This window comes from Aptenodytes forsteri, unplaced genomic scaffold (assembly GCF_000699145.1).
Source record: "Aptenodytes forsteri isolate BGI_AS27 unplaced genomic scaffold, ASM69914v1 Scaffold253, whole genome shotgun sequence".
Taxonomy (NCBI): Eukaryota; Metazoa; Chordata; class Aves; order Sphenisciformes; family Spheniscidae; genus Aptenodytes; species Aptenodytes forsteri.
The window spans coordinates 345,696-360,752 of record NW_008794413.1 but is presented as its reverse complement, the minus strand read 5'-3'; positions in this window follow the sequence as shown (position 1 = coordinate 360,752).

Sequence of the window (15,057 nt, the reverse complement as noted above, 5' to 3'; positions counted from 1 at the left end):
AGCATTAGCAATTGCAGCTGGTCGTTGGGGTCTTCCAGTTCATGGCCAAACGATTATTGAGCCAGGTCTCCAGGTCATGACCATGTGTCACACCAAGCCTGACCAGCACCACCAGCAGAGCCTGGAAATGGTGGGGCTCACGGTGACTCCCCCCCACCTCCCCCCACCTCTCAGCAAAATTGAAGAATGAAAGCACAGGATTAACCCTTCCCTGTAGGGCCAGGTCAGGTAACAAAAGGGCCACCACTAGCTGACCAAAGCAGAGAGAAAGTGCCAGCCTTGAGAGCAGTCCCGGGAGACGCTGCTCTGCCCCAATGCTTGCTGGGCTCAGGAAGCCTTTCTGAAGGGCAGACCTTACAGTGGGGACCGTTGTGGCACTTCACAGGTGATTAATGAGCCTAATGCGTACCCCACTTCTCCACATGGTGGAAACAACCTGGACGGCTGTGCTGTTTGTCCCTACCAGTCCCCCCATGCCCAAGGCTATAAGCATCATGGGCGAGTACCTGGGCTGGGCACAGTGGAGAAGGTGAACAGATTCACACCATGGTTCTTGGCGTGAGTGTAAGGGGCAGTGACATCCGCAGTAGCATTGCCCCACTTGGCCACCCCGCTCGGGGCCATGGGCAGGGGAGCAGCATGGGGCCACGCTGGCTCTACCCACAGACCCACGGCCACTCAGGCACTGGATCCTGGCAGGGGCAGAGCGGGAGATGCCAGGCTGGAGGAAAGGAAGGGATGACCATGGTCCCATGTTCAACATTTGCAGACTGATCCCAGGAACTTTCTCAAATCCTGACACATCCCATAGTCACCGTCTGGTGGCAGACCTTGCTGCTGGAGAGAAAACCCGCTCATCCCCCAGGCTATGGGAGAGAAATGGGAATTTCTCCAGGTCGAGGACAAAAGGACGGATGAGGACCCCGAACATCAACATTGTGCATAGGGCTGGGGCAAATTTCAGGTCTGATCTCTGCATGTCTAATGGAAAGAGATGCCTCCCCGCACGGGCTGTTCCGCTGCAGTGGGGATAAACGCAAATGCACGCTGAGGGAGGCATGCAGATGCCAGCATAATTAGCCACAAAATAGACTTTTCAGTATCACACAATGACAAAGAGAAATAAAAAAGGCCTGCGTGCTGATAATTCCTCAGCGCGCCTTGGTGACAAGGAACTGGGACAGACCTGAGCTTCCATTGAGCCAGAGGAAAATGTATTTTTAAAAAGCAGATTATCTGGTTAAACAGAGGGCAGGGGGCTGAGCCGAGAGATAATGGGGGTGTCTGTGACAGCTTTATTAGGAAGTGCCTAATGTCGGAGCAATTTCACGGTGGATCTCAGAGCGGCAGTCTGACTGCGGGAGCTGCGGTCTCCGCCACGGAGCCTCGGCAGCACTGTCAGATGGGCTTAGATGGCAACTGACCCCGGCTTTTTGCTGCAGGAGACAATGGAAGCAGCAGGGATGCTTTGCAGGGGGTTGCCAGCCCATGTGTACTCCTGGGGTATCACCTGAGGGGTGGGGTGGGCGAGCACTGTATTCATTAGCTGTCGTTAGTAGTAGGATCAGCTTTGCTAACCTGAAAAGAGGGACGTGCTTGGAAACAGGGGGCAGTGCCATTGCCTCTACCATCAGTACTGGCCGCCCTGGCCCGGATAGCTCCTGCGCTCAGCAGGCACAGGGTACGACCCTTCCTTTGCCTCACAGCTGCCTTCCAGGATGCTCTCACCTGCCTGCTCTCCTTGTCTTTTTTTCAGGGTTTCCTCGCTGCTCCTGCCTAATTCCTTGCCATGTCATCTTCTCATATGGCACAAAGACCCCTGCAAAGCTGGCAGGGCATCCGTGCAGCCCATTCCAGCCAAGGATGGTCCCCATCACATCCCCAGGACATTCTGCATCCAGGCCCTGCAGAGAGATACCACCTCCAGCTCTCGGGGTCCTGCTGCCCGCTCTGGCAGCCTGGCGTGCCCCACACGAGCACCTCCTGGCACTGACTCCTGCAGTGCTGGGCTCTCAGAGATTTGGGAGTGCACAGCTCCAGGGTGCGCAGGTGGTACTTTGCTGGGATGTGTGTGTGTGTGCATGGGGCACGTACTTTCCTTCTCTGGGCTCTTCTGCCAGGGCAGGGGCCCAGCCTGGCATCAGTGTGGGGTAGAGCACTAGTGGGATGCTCACCAGTAAGAAACCTGAACTGGGAGCATCCCATTCCCAGGGACAATCTAGCAATGCAGGGTACCAGGCAGCATGCATGAAACAAGGGTTTGCCAGCGTGACTCCTGGCCTAGGTCTCTGGGAGCAGCTGTAATCAGGAACAGGGGGGCACTCGAACCAGTCTCTAATCCCAGATTTTACATGAGCTGAACAGGTCCTGATCAGCTTGCCTGGGGCTTACAGTGGGATTGACAGCCGTTCCCACGCCGCCTGGATGTCCCGGCCAGCCAGAGCAGCCCCGAGTGGCTCCCGTCATCCGGGCCAGGGCTTCCTGTGAGAGGAGGGCAAGCTCGGATGCTGGGACTGGCACTCAAATGCGCCCGGCCGTGGCTCTGTCCACAGGCGTCAGACGGAGGATGTAAATCCAGGTCTCCGGGAACAAAAGGCTGCGGCGCCTCTGCCCCCAAAGCTGCCAGCTCAGCATGAAAGGACTCCCCAAGGCGCAGGGGAGCCAGCAATGAAGCTGTCTCTGACAAGGGAAACTAAAGATGTAAGAGGGAGCATGAAATCACGGGTGACAACCATAACAGGGGCAGCTCCAGACATGAAAGAGGGAGCAGGAGCTGTGCTGCATCCACCCAGGAGGCTCTGCCGCCTTTGTAGAGAGCAGTGCATGCAGTGGTGGGGTGGAGGACCAATGTATGAGCTGGAGACAGTCCCCACATTGGCCCCACTGCCTGGTGGTGCTCTGTCCCCTCTCTTTCACCAGCACTGGGACTAGGTGACATGTTGCCCCAGTCCTGGCCATGCTGCAGCTTGCAGACTCCAGCCGCTGGAACTTGATGTCTATTGCTGCAACCCCAAATGAAACGCATTGAACACGAAGGGGATCACAGCACTCAGGGTGCAGGATTGCAGGGGGGCAGTTGTTGACAGACGAGCCCAAAACCTGCCTGCCATTTTCCCCTGCTGCAAGAGCTCATATTCCCTGGGCTGCTGGCCTGGGCAGCCAACTCGGACAGAAAACGCTTTCACATTTCCCTGTGAAAGCATTTTCTGTGCCGTTATCAGTTTAACCCGGATTGCCTCAGCCATTACACCATTTTGTCAAAACCCCCGGAGCTGCCGAGTGCGCTGCCGGTGCTGGCAGGGACGCTGCCTGGTGGCCCCCCATCGCCTCCTCCCACCTCCCAGCTCCACATTTCTCCTTTGTGCGCTTCAGCACAAGGGCGCCAGAATTTAGCCACCCTCTCTTTCAACTTTTCCCCTCTCTCCTTTCCCCCCCTCTGTAACAAATCAGTGAAAAGAGGGAAGAGAAGAGGCTCCAATGACAGATGGAGCTGGCGCTATCATCTCTCTTAACTGTCATCGAGAAAATCACACGGCAGCCACTGAAATTCAAATTAGAGTTTTGCTGAAGCTGCTAAAACTCATCAAAAGATATCTTTGAAGTCCACTGGCAGGCTGGTCATTTCTTTTAAATTAGTCCCTGTTGAAAATGAAATTGCAGGGAGTTGGTGTATTAGCATATTGGAGTGCGAGAGACAGCATAATACTGCCTTTCCAGGGAGCAGAGACAGTTTGCTCCTGCACAAAGACTGCACTCAAACCGGGCTCTTATTGCATTAGGATAAATGAACGAGTCATTTCAAAGCTCCCCATTAAGGGGGACGCGCTGGCACTCGGAGAGAAGACGGCAAAGACAGGTCAGTGCTGTCCCTGCGTTCGTGCCCTTGGAGCCAACCTCCCAGCCGCGGCATTACAAGCCCATGCAAATGAGGAGCTGCCTCGTTAGCAGAGCCAGCTTGGTGACGAGGGGAGAGGGGCCCTCTCCAGTCCCAATCCAGGGACTGGCAGTTCCCAGGGTTGACGTGATGTGCAGGACGTGCAGCTCATCACAGCCCTCTGGGGAGGATGCAGAGCCAGGATCAGTCCCACAAAAGCAAGTCCTGTCCCCTGAACACTGGCTTTTTCCACGCTGTGCTTTCTTCCAGTACCTTCCAGACAGACCAGAGTCAGCATCCCACTGCCCCAGAGGTAGCTGAGCCCCAAGGAAGGGCCCTAGAGAACCCCAGACTATCCCTGGGAAGCCGCAGCAGAGCCAGTGGAGCCCAGGACAGACCACCTCTGATCCTCTGGCACCAGTTTGGGAAAGAGGGTCAGTCCCAGTAGTGGCTCCTCCTAACATGAACCCCACATGCCTTGCATCTCCAAGTTGGGCACCTGTCGGGGATGAATGCAGAGATTCATAGCCCCCAAGGTCCTCACGAGCCAAAGGGTGTGGTGGGACTACGGGAAACACACTGGGACACTGGAAATCAGTGGCTGGCCACAGTGAGGTAGTGGCCAGTGGTCCCGAGAACAGCTGTAGCATCTCCCATCGGTGAATATTTCTCAACACGGACAAAACTGGGTTGACATCCAGCTCCAGTTCAGTCCAACCCAGACATTTGCCCAGAAATAACGGCCCTTAGGATGAGTACCAACCCTCTTCTCCCAGGCTTTGCACCACACCATCCTCCCCTCTCCTGAGAGGCTGAGCACAGCATTGCTGCCTACCCAAGAGGCAGCCAGCCACTGCTGGCTCTTTCCCCAGCCCTGCTAGCCCAGGGCATCCAGTTTCCTCTGTCTGCCCTGAATCTCTAAGCAGAGGTTTCCCTGTCAGCCCGAAACCTTGAGATGTCAGCTGCTTTTGGATAGAGCTGTTTCTGTCATTACCGAGCTGATGTGATGGGATTTTGAGTGGCACTAGTTACACTCCTGCATCTTTACACATAATGTCTTTGAGCCAAGAGCTATCGGCTGCAGATTTCACACAGCTCTGATAGGGGTTGGGAGCGGGTCAGAGGCGGGAAGTGTGGCCAATTCCCCCCTGAACTGCAGGAGAAGATGGAGCAGAACTTGCCCCAGAGCATGTAACCTGTGACTTTTTCCTGGGCTAATGCAAATTGCACCAACACAGACAGAGAGATGAGCTCCTGCCATCGCAAGCACACATGGCACTTGCTGAGCAGAGGCTTTCGCTGCAGGTTTTGTTAGAAAGGTTGCTACAGTCCAGGGCTGAATGTCTTTTCCACATTGTTAGCTGTTTACTGTGGATTTGCCCTGGATTTCTGACAACAGGGCGCAAGGAGGCACAGACCCAATCGAACAACTACACCATTGGGGTTCACAGTGAGAAGTTTTTTTCTCCACTGTCTTGGTTAATTCTTGGTGTTTGGCTGCATTTCCCAGCCTTGGTCGGGTCCAGCACCATCGGTGTCTGAATGGGGTGGGGACCTTCTGGGGGTCATGCAGGCTGTGTTGTGTATAGCCCACCACCCCAATTTCCCAGGTGAGAGCAGCAAGCAGGGAAGCCGGTGCCAGGGTTATGAGCATGTGTTTCTGCTGTGCAACTCAAAATTCACTGGGCAGGAGGAGGGCTTGAAGCAGCAACTGCAGTTTGCCAAGGGTCGTGAGCCTCCGACTTGGAAGGAGAAGCAGTGCCCAGGGATCACTGGGCACATGTCACCACTGTTGCTTTTGGCAAGCTGGTGGCCAGCTAGTCTGCAACTGGTGGTATCACATCCTGATCACCTTGGGCAAGGCGCTGCCTGAGCTGGAGGTTCAAACCTCCGAACCTGGTTTTCGGTGTCTCACCTCGTCCCCTTGCATTCCCCCAAAAACCCCGTAACTTTGGCTGCCAGCAGCCTGGATGGGAAAGCAGTAGGATGGCCAGAAAGCTGTGCCAGAAACAAATTTCTTGCAGCTCTGGGCTGTTAATTGCCCTCTCTCTAAGATGATGCAAGAGGATGGGATGCTGTAGGCTCCGATTGCTTTGCTTTTCCCGCAGCAGCTCACCGTCCCTCTGCAGGCACCGGCACTGGGGCAAGGGCAGCAGCATCCTGTCCCCAGTGGGACAGACATCTCCATCGCTCACCCCGAGTGCCAAAACCACTGGGCATCATTAACAATAGCTGCCATGCTCCTTATTACTGCCATTGTAATGCTCGGCTCCCGAGACACCGGCTGCAACAGGAGAGGAGGAGGCAGTGCAGGGGCCTCTGTTCCCATATCAAACACATGGAGGATTGCTCCTTTCATCTGCTCTGTGCGACGAGCAGCTGGTGCCTCCTCTGATCCATCCCTGCCCCGCCGCCTCCTGTCTTGGCAAATGCGCCCTGGCCCGACCATCCAGCCGGAGCGTTAATTGGAGAGTGGAGAAGATGGCAGGGAAGGGGAGAGCCCGGACTCGGCAAGGCACCGCCACCGTCATTAACTTTTCATTGCGTCTGCCACTTCCTCTTAGGGAGAAAGGCTTTAAACGTCACCATTTTCTGCTTTAATGACCTAAGAGGCAGCCACGTGCTGAGCAGTCCTTGCATTGCAAGCCCAAGCCTGGGGAGGTTTCCAGCTCAGGCCTTGCACGTGGGGATTGCAAGAACAGACAGGCTCCCACCAGCCAGGGTGTCAGCTCCCCAAATACCCCGTCACTGAGACCAGAGAGCCTTGCATGTCGTGGGAGTCCCTTTTCAGAGTATTTCCTCAGTGATTTGGGAAGCTCGTGAGAAAGATGGGATCATTTCCGCGTGGGATCACACAGGGTCAAGAAGTGAGCGGGAGGAGGGAGCAGGGACTGCATGTGCCAGGCACTGACATGGTGTCAGTCCAGGGACCAGTGTGATGGCCACAACATCCCACTCATCGGGAAGTGATCTTGAGACTTCTCCATTTAAACATGCCTGTTTCTACCAGAAAAGATCCCGTTGATAAGCTCAAAATGCAGGAAATAATTGATGTAAAAACCTCAGTGGGAGACTGCATGAATGGGAAGGGGATTTTATCTAATGCCACTTCCAAGATGACCTCGTCCACTCACCCCCAGCACCCGTATGAGTGTCAAGTGGTCTGGCCAGGATCACTTCTTCATGACAGAGGGGACACGGGAGGTCAGTCAATGATCCTATCTCCAGCATTCGTGATAACAAACTGGCTTTAACACCCTTTGGGAGGCAACGGTGATTACTGGGTGATGTCTCCCCTCAGGATCTTGCTTACTTCAGCCCTCGCAGATCATGGGCCAGGCTGCTGCCCGTTTCTTCATTTGTGTTTCTTTGTGTCCTCGTTCTGCATGTCTACAGCTACAGCTTTCCTTCTGGAGGTCTTTCCCAGAACTAGCTCAACTAACCTCCTCTGCTGCGGGCTGTTCCCCAGGGCAGGGCAGAAAGGCTGGTTTTTCAGACAGGTATGGAGGGAGAAGCCTAGGTCATGAGCTGTTTGCAGGGGGGGTCTGGTCTGTGCCCTGTGCGGAAGGAAGAACTAGTCTGAATTTCTGCAGGCTGGTGAGGATTTACCATCTGCTGCTCCAAGGGGAGCTTCAAACCAACACGCACAACCTGTAGAGAGCATCCCTGCAACGTCTTGCTCAAAGAAAGGATTTGTCAGAGAGGCAAACATAGCATCATAGTGTTCATGAAAAGTTTTATCATCTCTTTGGGTTTGGCATCAGCCTTGGTGTCTGGTGGTGAATAACCCAGGGTCCACTGGGGCAGCTTGAGAGGCAGAAATTGGGTGACTGCACCATGAATGCAGATATGTAACTAGAAAACAAAGATCTCTTTAATGCTACCCAAGAAAGGAGCCATATTTTCTGGAAGGATTAATGGCAAGAGTAGCTCAGTCTGTGCTGGGCAGAAGGAATCACGTGCTCGCCTCTCTCTGCTGGGGGTCTGACATTTTGTCTGCATAGGGACAGTTGAGTCTGGCTTGACGGATGGCCTTGCAGCGAGCTCCCAGAGCTACGTGTCTCTTTGGGCTGGATCCCTGTAATGAAGTCTGACAGCACCACTCAGATCCGCTCTCCTGCTCAGCATTATGGTAATGAGGGGGCAGATGGAAAAGAAAACTACGTATATCTTATTTGCCCATTCAAGAGATAAATAAACAACCCACTAACACGAGTGAGCAGAGTTTGGAAAGGCTGGTGCAGAGCCTGATGTCATATAGATAGGCTGGTGTAGCACATCACAACTCTTCTCACGTGTACTGGGTCACTCTTTTCCTTCCAGAAGCAGAAATAACAACTGCAAACAGCACAGGCCCAGCAAACACGCCCCGGTCCCCACAAGCACATAAAGGACTGTGAATGAGTTTTGCATCTCCAGCCGGGAGAAGAGGAATCACCATTTACCTGTCGAAGCACAGACCAGCTCTGAACGAAGAGATCCTGAGCTTCTCCAATCTGACGGTATCCAAAGGGGTCACTTCAGAAATTTGGAGACTCCTGAATCCTATTTTTACCAAAGAGGTATTTTTGCCCAAGCCAGCCATTTCATACTAATGGCTTTGAGATTAGCAAATCAGCATTTTCTATTAAAAAAAAAAAAAAAATCACTGTCCAGCCCCAGTCATCCTGCATCCTTGATCCCACTGAAGATGTTGAAGCCTATCAAATCCAGCAGGCACAAAGCACAGGCTGGAAGGATCCACACCTCTACTCTGTGCCCACGGTGAGCTCACCAGATGTGCTCACCAAGCATCTCCTTATCTCCTGAATACCTGGACACAACACCATCTTGGCCTTCTCCTTCCCCCTCCTGCACTGCTGAGGGTTACCTCAGCCATCCTCGTGGTCTGGCTTTCTGGGGCAGGAGTTGCCGAGTGCGGCCACGAGCCCTAGCCCTGTCCCTGCTGCACCTGCTGGGGATGGAGACCTTGGTGGCCCTTGATGCAGCCAACATGCGAGCAGACTGCTAATGCCGGAGGCTGTTCACAGGAATACATCCCTCAAGCGGTGACAGGGCCAATCAATACGGTGGCTGCTCTTTAGCAATCCCTGGCAGGGAGCAACAGCCCTCCCAGTGCTATCTGCCAGGCAGGCAGGCAGCCGCTTGTCTGCAGGATGGATTAGGGGACAGGCTCTTTCCCCGCCACTGCCACCCACACATATAAATTGCAGCTGTGCTGCACGGCTGCAGCAGGGCAGCCTGGAAATAGATGGGGATGAGGCACAGGGACCAGGTCACACATCCCGTGCACACAGCTTTACACCCACACACGTGCGGCTCGGGGATGTGCTGGAGGACAGCGTTGGCTTTCACAGGACCCCCCGATTCCGAGGCCCCACAGGGCACCACGTGCTCCCTGGACACTGCACGGCACAGTGGGACAACCCACAACTGCAGCTGTGCTGGGCCAGCGGAGCAGCCCCGGGCACGTGGCAGAGGGCTCACGGCATGATGCCACCAGCATCCACCCATGCAAATCGTGTGCAAACCCACTGTCAGCGGGAGGCAGATGAACACCAGGAAGCAGGCATCGTGGTCAGGAGCAAGAAAAGGTTTTAGCTCAGCACCCTGGGTTTAAGTTGCCTTAACCTGTCTTGCTGCAGAGCCCAAACCAACGAACCCCTTATAACAAACCAAAGCTACAGAGATGCAGCCAGCTGGGCCAGGCATTGCTCCCAGAAAGTCCCATGTCCATCCCATTGTGCAATGGATCTGGATAACTCCAGCACTCTGGCTGCACCCTGGTTCTTCAAAAGGCGCTTTGGGATGGTGCCACCTCTCCACAGCACTTGCTCTTTGTCTGCATGGACCACATGCATGTCTTCTGCCCCTGGCTGTACCAGTGCTTGGTACCCAGCTCTTCTCCACCCAAAACCCCTGCATGCCACTGAGCTGTGCTGGTCCAGGGACGTGGCTCTTCCCTGGGGCGTGTGACTGGGGCCAGCAGCAAGGTACTGAGGGACCACGCATGGCCAAGGGGAACCCAAGCAGCCCAGCAATCCTGCTGCTGCCCTGCCCCTGGGGCTCCCGTGGGCAAGATCCTCAAAGGGACCAGGGAAGGAAGGAGGGGAAAGATCTCCCACTGCCACCACAGGTCCCGCTGGAGCAAAGGATCAAGGGCTTGACATGGATTCCACAGGGCTGGCAGCGTACTCAGACAACCACTCGTGAAGCGGAGACGAGCCAGGGAAGGCAGCCAAGCCTGTCCCAGGGGAGCCCAGCCCTGCTCAAGAGCAGAAGCACGTCGGAGCCTCTTTGTTGTCTGCTGATGGGAGGGAGCATGACGGCCCCGTGGAGGTGCCACTGCCAGCGCAGAGCTTGCCGAGACACAATGCAGAGCTGCAGAGTGGGACCACATCGGCACAGTGGTGCGGGGCCAAGATGACTGGTATGGTCAGGACAGTGGTGGGAGCTTGCAAGGATGCTATTTTCACCGGTGCAGTGCTCCCAGGACAAACACTGCAGCACTGAGACAGAGTGTCAGGAAGATGCATTCTCTGACCGAGTGAAAGCCTCTTCCTCAGTGGGAGAGATGGGGACGAGATGGGGTAGAGGGTGAACCAAAGCAATGGGACCAGCTCTGGAGACTGGGAGAAACAGCTGCAGATGCTAAATGTTGGAACGCATCTCTCAGTCCAAGCCAAATCCCAAACCAGCGCCAATATGTAACAGAAAATACACTCCTGCCATTGCTGCCACTGGGTGCAGGCAGGGAGCGGCAGCGACAGCACAAAGAGGTGCCCAGAGCAGGCCCTGCTGAGGAGCAGCCTTCAAACTGGTAAGAGGCTGCAAATAATGCCCGAGAGCTCTTCTGTGGCTCTTAGCAATGATAAAATTGTTTTTATTTAGCAAAGATCCCCAGCTTTCCCATGTGCCGCAGGACGGCACGGGCCATCCCAGTGTTCATGTAAGGGATCTGCTGCTGCACACTTGCTTCAGTGGAGAGGTATCAAGTGAAAATACCGTTAGGCGGGACAGCTAAACTGCACCTACATGGAAAAGTCTGAAACAGGCTGCGCCCAGCATCCTTGAGCAGTCAGAAGCAAAATGTGTTGATTCTGGTGAAATTGCAGAAAATAGTTTAAATGCAACAGAGGTCCCCTGCACAACCCAAGCCAGAAGAGACGGTTTTGGACATCGGGTTTCCAGGCCACCTTCTGCTAGAGAAGCAGAGGCATCTTCCAGATCCAGAGCAGTGCTTGGCTCCAGGGAAAGAGCCCTGTCACATGATGCTGGATCTCAGCCCCTCTGGGCTGTCTGCGAAAGCAGGGAAGAGGGAGAGCAATATGCATTAAGCAGATTAACTTCGTGCCAGAGTAGAAAGGCCACTGAAGCAGCTGCTGTGCCACCGCTGGAGCAGGGAGCCTGCCCTGAGCAAGGTGGACCTTGCTACCATGCAGCAGGTATCATTTGACCCTCACTAGCTGGGTACCGTGTCTCCCCCCATCATTTCAAAGAGACAAAGAGAGGAGACTGTATCTTCCTCCTGAAAGATAAATGCCTCCAGATTGTAGCCACTCGACAGGTCCACTGAAATTCATCAGTTCTGACTTGAAATGAAAGCTGTAATAAATCTCCCCATTGAATAGGAGATCAAAGGCAGATCATTAGAGCTCTTGGATTACCCAGTGAGAGTGCATTTCCATCAGCTGCTGTGCTGCTGGTTCCCCCATGTCCAGAATGACCCCTCCAACGGTGGAGCTTTGACTCTAAAGAAAAGGACCATTTCCCTCGGAAGAGGTCTGGGCTGTGCCCCTTTCCTCTGCCCACCTCTTCCCTGACTGCTCTCAGACAGTTCTGCATGGGTCGTGGCCACGTCCTTGGCATCCACGCTGGTACAAGCTGCTGCAGAGCATGGAGGGGGACATTGCTCCACCACAGAAGACAGAGCAGAAGAGCTCGGTGTTGGCCCAGCCCTCGGGGGAAGCTCTTCCCCACATTACAAACCTCCTGCATCTTCTTCCCAGGGAAGGAAAATCCTCCCCAAGCTCTGGGAACTATCCCAACTCAGTTGCCCTCCTTTAATTAAAGACAGACCTCAAAAGCTGCAAGGTAGAGCCCTGCAACACTTCAGTGGAACCAAGTGTCCATACCATCCCTGGCTCTGAAGAGATGTATAAGGACATTGTGCTGATTTTCCACTCCACTCTGTAGTGAGTCTCAGTGAAGAGTTTGCTGATCTGTGCCCACCAGGGATCAGGAGCAACCCCTGTCTCAGCCTCTCCAAACCCATTTGTTGGTAGCAGCCTACGATATGGCCATGGTCTTCATGGGCTGCACAGGGAAAGTTGCCCCCCTTTCCTAAATCTGTGTGGGCTAACCCCTTCTCTCTGCTTGGACCATGAGATCCCAAAATCAGCCAGTCCCCTGGGCTTCCTCTTTCCCTCATTTCAACCTCAGTAACCATCTTCTCAGTGACACATCCAAATTGGCATCTGCTTGTGGGTGCAGGGAAAGGTTGTGTAGCAAGAGCAGAAGGTAAAGGAGGCTTCAGACTGCAGGTGGTGACATCCTATCAGCCATACAGCTGCTTGTCCACCCTTCCTGGCTCCTTGGTCCTGCCGGGGATGATCTTCTCCCAGCCTAATGCTGATCTGGTGAGACAGTTGCGCCTGAGCCAGCTGGAGGGATGTTGGAGAGCAGATACATCAGGGTCAACCCTGATTCTCTAAATGGTTTTATTTCTCTAATAGCGTAAGGCAAGCTGGTCTTTTCCAATGCCCTGGCCTGTGGACCAGCAGATTTTCACCAGAACAAGCTGGCAAACATCATCTGACGTCCCTCGCACAGGTGGAACCCACGCCTTTGCTCCAGGTCTGGGTGCAGCAGAGTCGGGACCAGGCTCATGGGCTGCCTGCCCAGAAGTGCCTGGAGAGCCAAGGAGGACAGCTGAGGGACCGGTCCATGCAGAAGCCACACAGAGGAGTGAGGTTTATCTCTGTGCAAAACGTGTCACACTCGACAGAGTGAATTTCATTCCTGGAGAGATTTTTTTTTTCCCCCACTGAGACCAGGTTTGCTGAGCTTAGCTCTGAAATGAGGGACCATAGTAAGTCCATTAGCTTCAGAGGAGTTATCCTGAGCACACAGTTTGACCTGTGATCCCTCATTTTTCAAAGGGCTAAACATGGAGAGGATGTAGCGGTGGAAGTCAGTGAAAGACCCTCTGCCATTTTACACACAGGACGACTTAGCTGCGATGTGAAAATCAGTACTGGGGGTGAAAGCAGGGTTACGTGGGACTTGTTTCACTGTCTGAAATGTGTGGTCTTGGCAATCAAGCTTCTCACGTTATAGCCGCCCTTCTGTACTGCAGGATGGGGTATGGGGTGTCTTACACCTAAAGGGCGTCCAGAGACACAGGGTACATGTGTTGGGGGTGTCCCATGATGTGGGGAGTCCTGCAGTTGGGTGCCCTGTGATATACCCAACAACACAAGGTGTCCTCAGATACAGGGTACCCCACAGCGTGGGATGTCCTGAGGATGTGGGGGTTGAAACAGGACACCCAGCACCCTGAAAAGAGGCACTTTGGCTTGATTTTTACTAGGTACCAGCCTGGCTGGCTGCAGGGAAAAGTCTGCAGCTGGGAAGAAAGCAACAAAAAGGGTCCCAGCGCTGGGGCTCCGATAATGAAGAAACAACCCTGCAATTTGTAGCTGAGCTCACAGTTTTGGAAGCCCATCTCATGGCTTTTGAAGTGCAAACCGGCACAACACACACCCACCCCCCCCCATTGACCAGCTCACTGCCGAGAAAAGCCCACAGCCCTTTGTGTCACCTCCATCGCGGGAGGTTTCTCGGACCCCTGAGCAAAGCCGGACACTCGTGCAGACGACCGAGTGGTTTTGTGCAACAGGAAATGGAGCTGAGCCCCCGAACCCGCTTTGTGCCGGGATAATGGTCGCGGTGCCTTACATCCCCACACTGTCCCGCTCCCCGCTGGCACCGGACGGGAAGATGAGCTCCGGAGCTGTCACCGCTTGGGGCTTCAATCCAGCATAAACCAAACTTTTTTTTTAAGATAGTAGTTTAAAAAAAAAAAAAAAAAAAGGCATATGTCTTTGATCTTGAATAAAGCTTTTATCACAGAGCTTTCAGTCCCGGTGAGCAAAGGGGATTATCTTTCTCTCGCACAAAAGTTCACCTCCCTGTGCAGGTCACGGGAGGAAGATTTCACTGGAGCGGGAGGCATTTTCTCCAGGGCATTCACCCCAAGTCCGGCAGGCAGCCGCTCCCAGGGAAAGCTTTTTACGAGCTAACCTACTGCCTCAAATCCTTTCAGATGCAAAGGGAAGAGAAGAAAAACACTCCGAAAGAAAGAAGCGGGTGCAAACTCCCTGACAATCACTGCCAACCTCATTTAGCAGGAGAGACCTCAGCCCAGCATCCCGCCAGCTATCCTAACTCCCAGCGAACAGCCAGGACTCAAAGAAGTCACCTGAGGCTGTGTCCTGACCCAAACTCCAGCCTGCATGCAGCCAGAGCATGGGCTGAATTTAGTCTTGCACGGGGTATGGTCTGGATCTGGCTGCTGGCTGTCCCCATGCAGCCGCTCCCCACGCAGGGCAGGCTGGAGCCACGAGGGTCATCTCTTTCCCCATCGATAGGTTAATGCAAAAGGTGCTTGCTGGCCGCACCACGGGTAATTGCTCTCATTACCGATGCACTGGGCAGCCTCCCCGCCCTCACCTCCCCTACCCGTACATCAGGCAGGCAGTGACGTATAGCAGGATTTATCACCAGTGCCTGGACGCTGCTGCCTGCTCCCAGGGTCCGGTAAGAGATGGGGGTAGGAGGCAGCATCACCAGCATACCGCAGCCTGCCCCAGGAGGGCATGCATGCATGGCAGGGCTGCCCGAGGTGCAGCACCCATCTCCGCTCTCCTGCAACAGCCGGGAGCCACAGGGAGCAGAGTGCTGCCGGACGCCTCCGTGGCTGCAGCCGGGAAGGAAGGGTGCGAGGAGGGGGGAGTACCAAGTTCCCCGCTCCCGGGACATTAATCGAAGTGACAAATATGCCTTGACATCAATTATGTTGCTTTCTTGTTCAGCCAAGAAGTAATTAACTTAAGTGAAGCAATTAGGTAAACTTATCAAGTGAGGTTTGCAGTACCTTAAGCAAACACCTAATCGGGCTG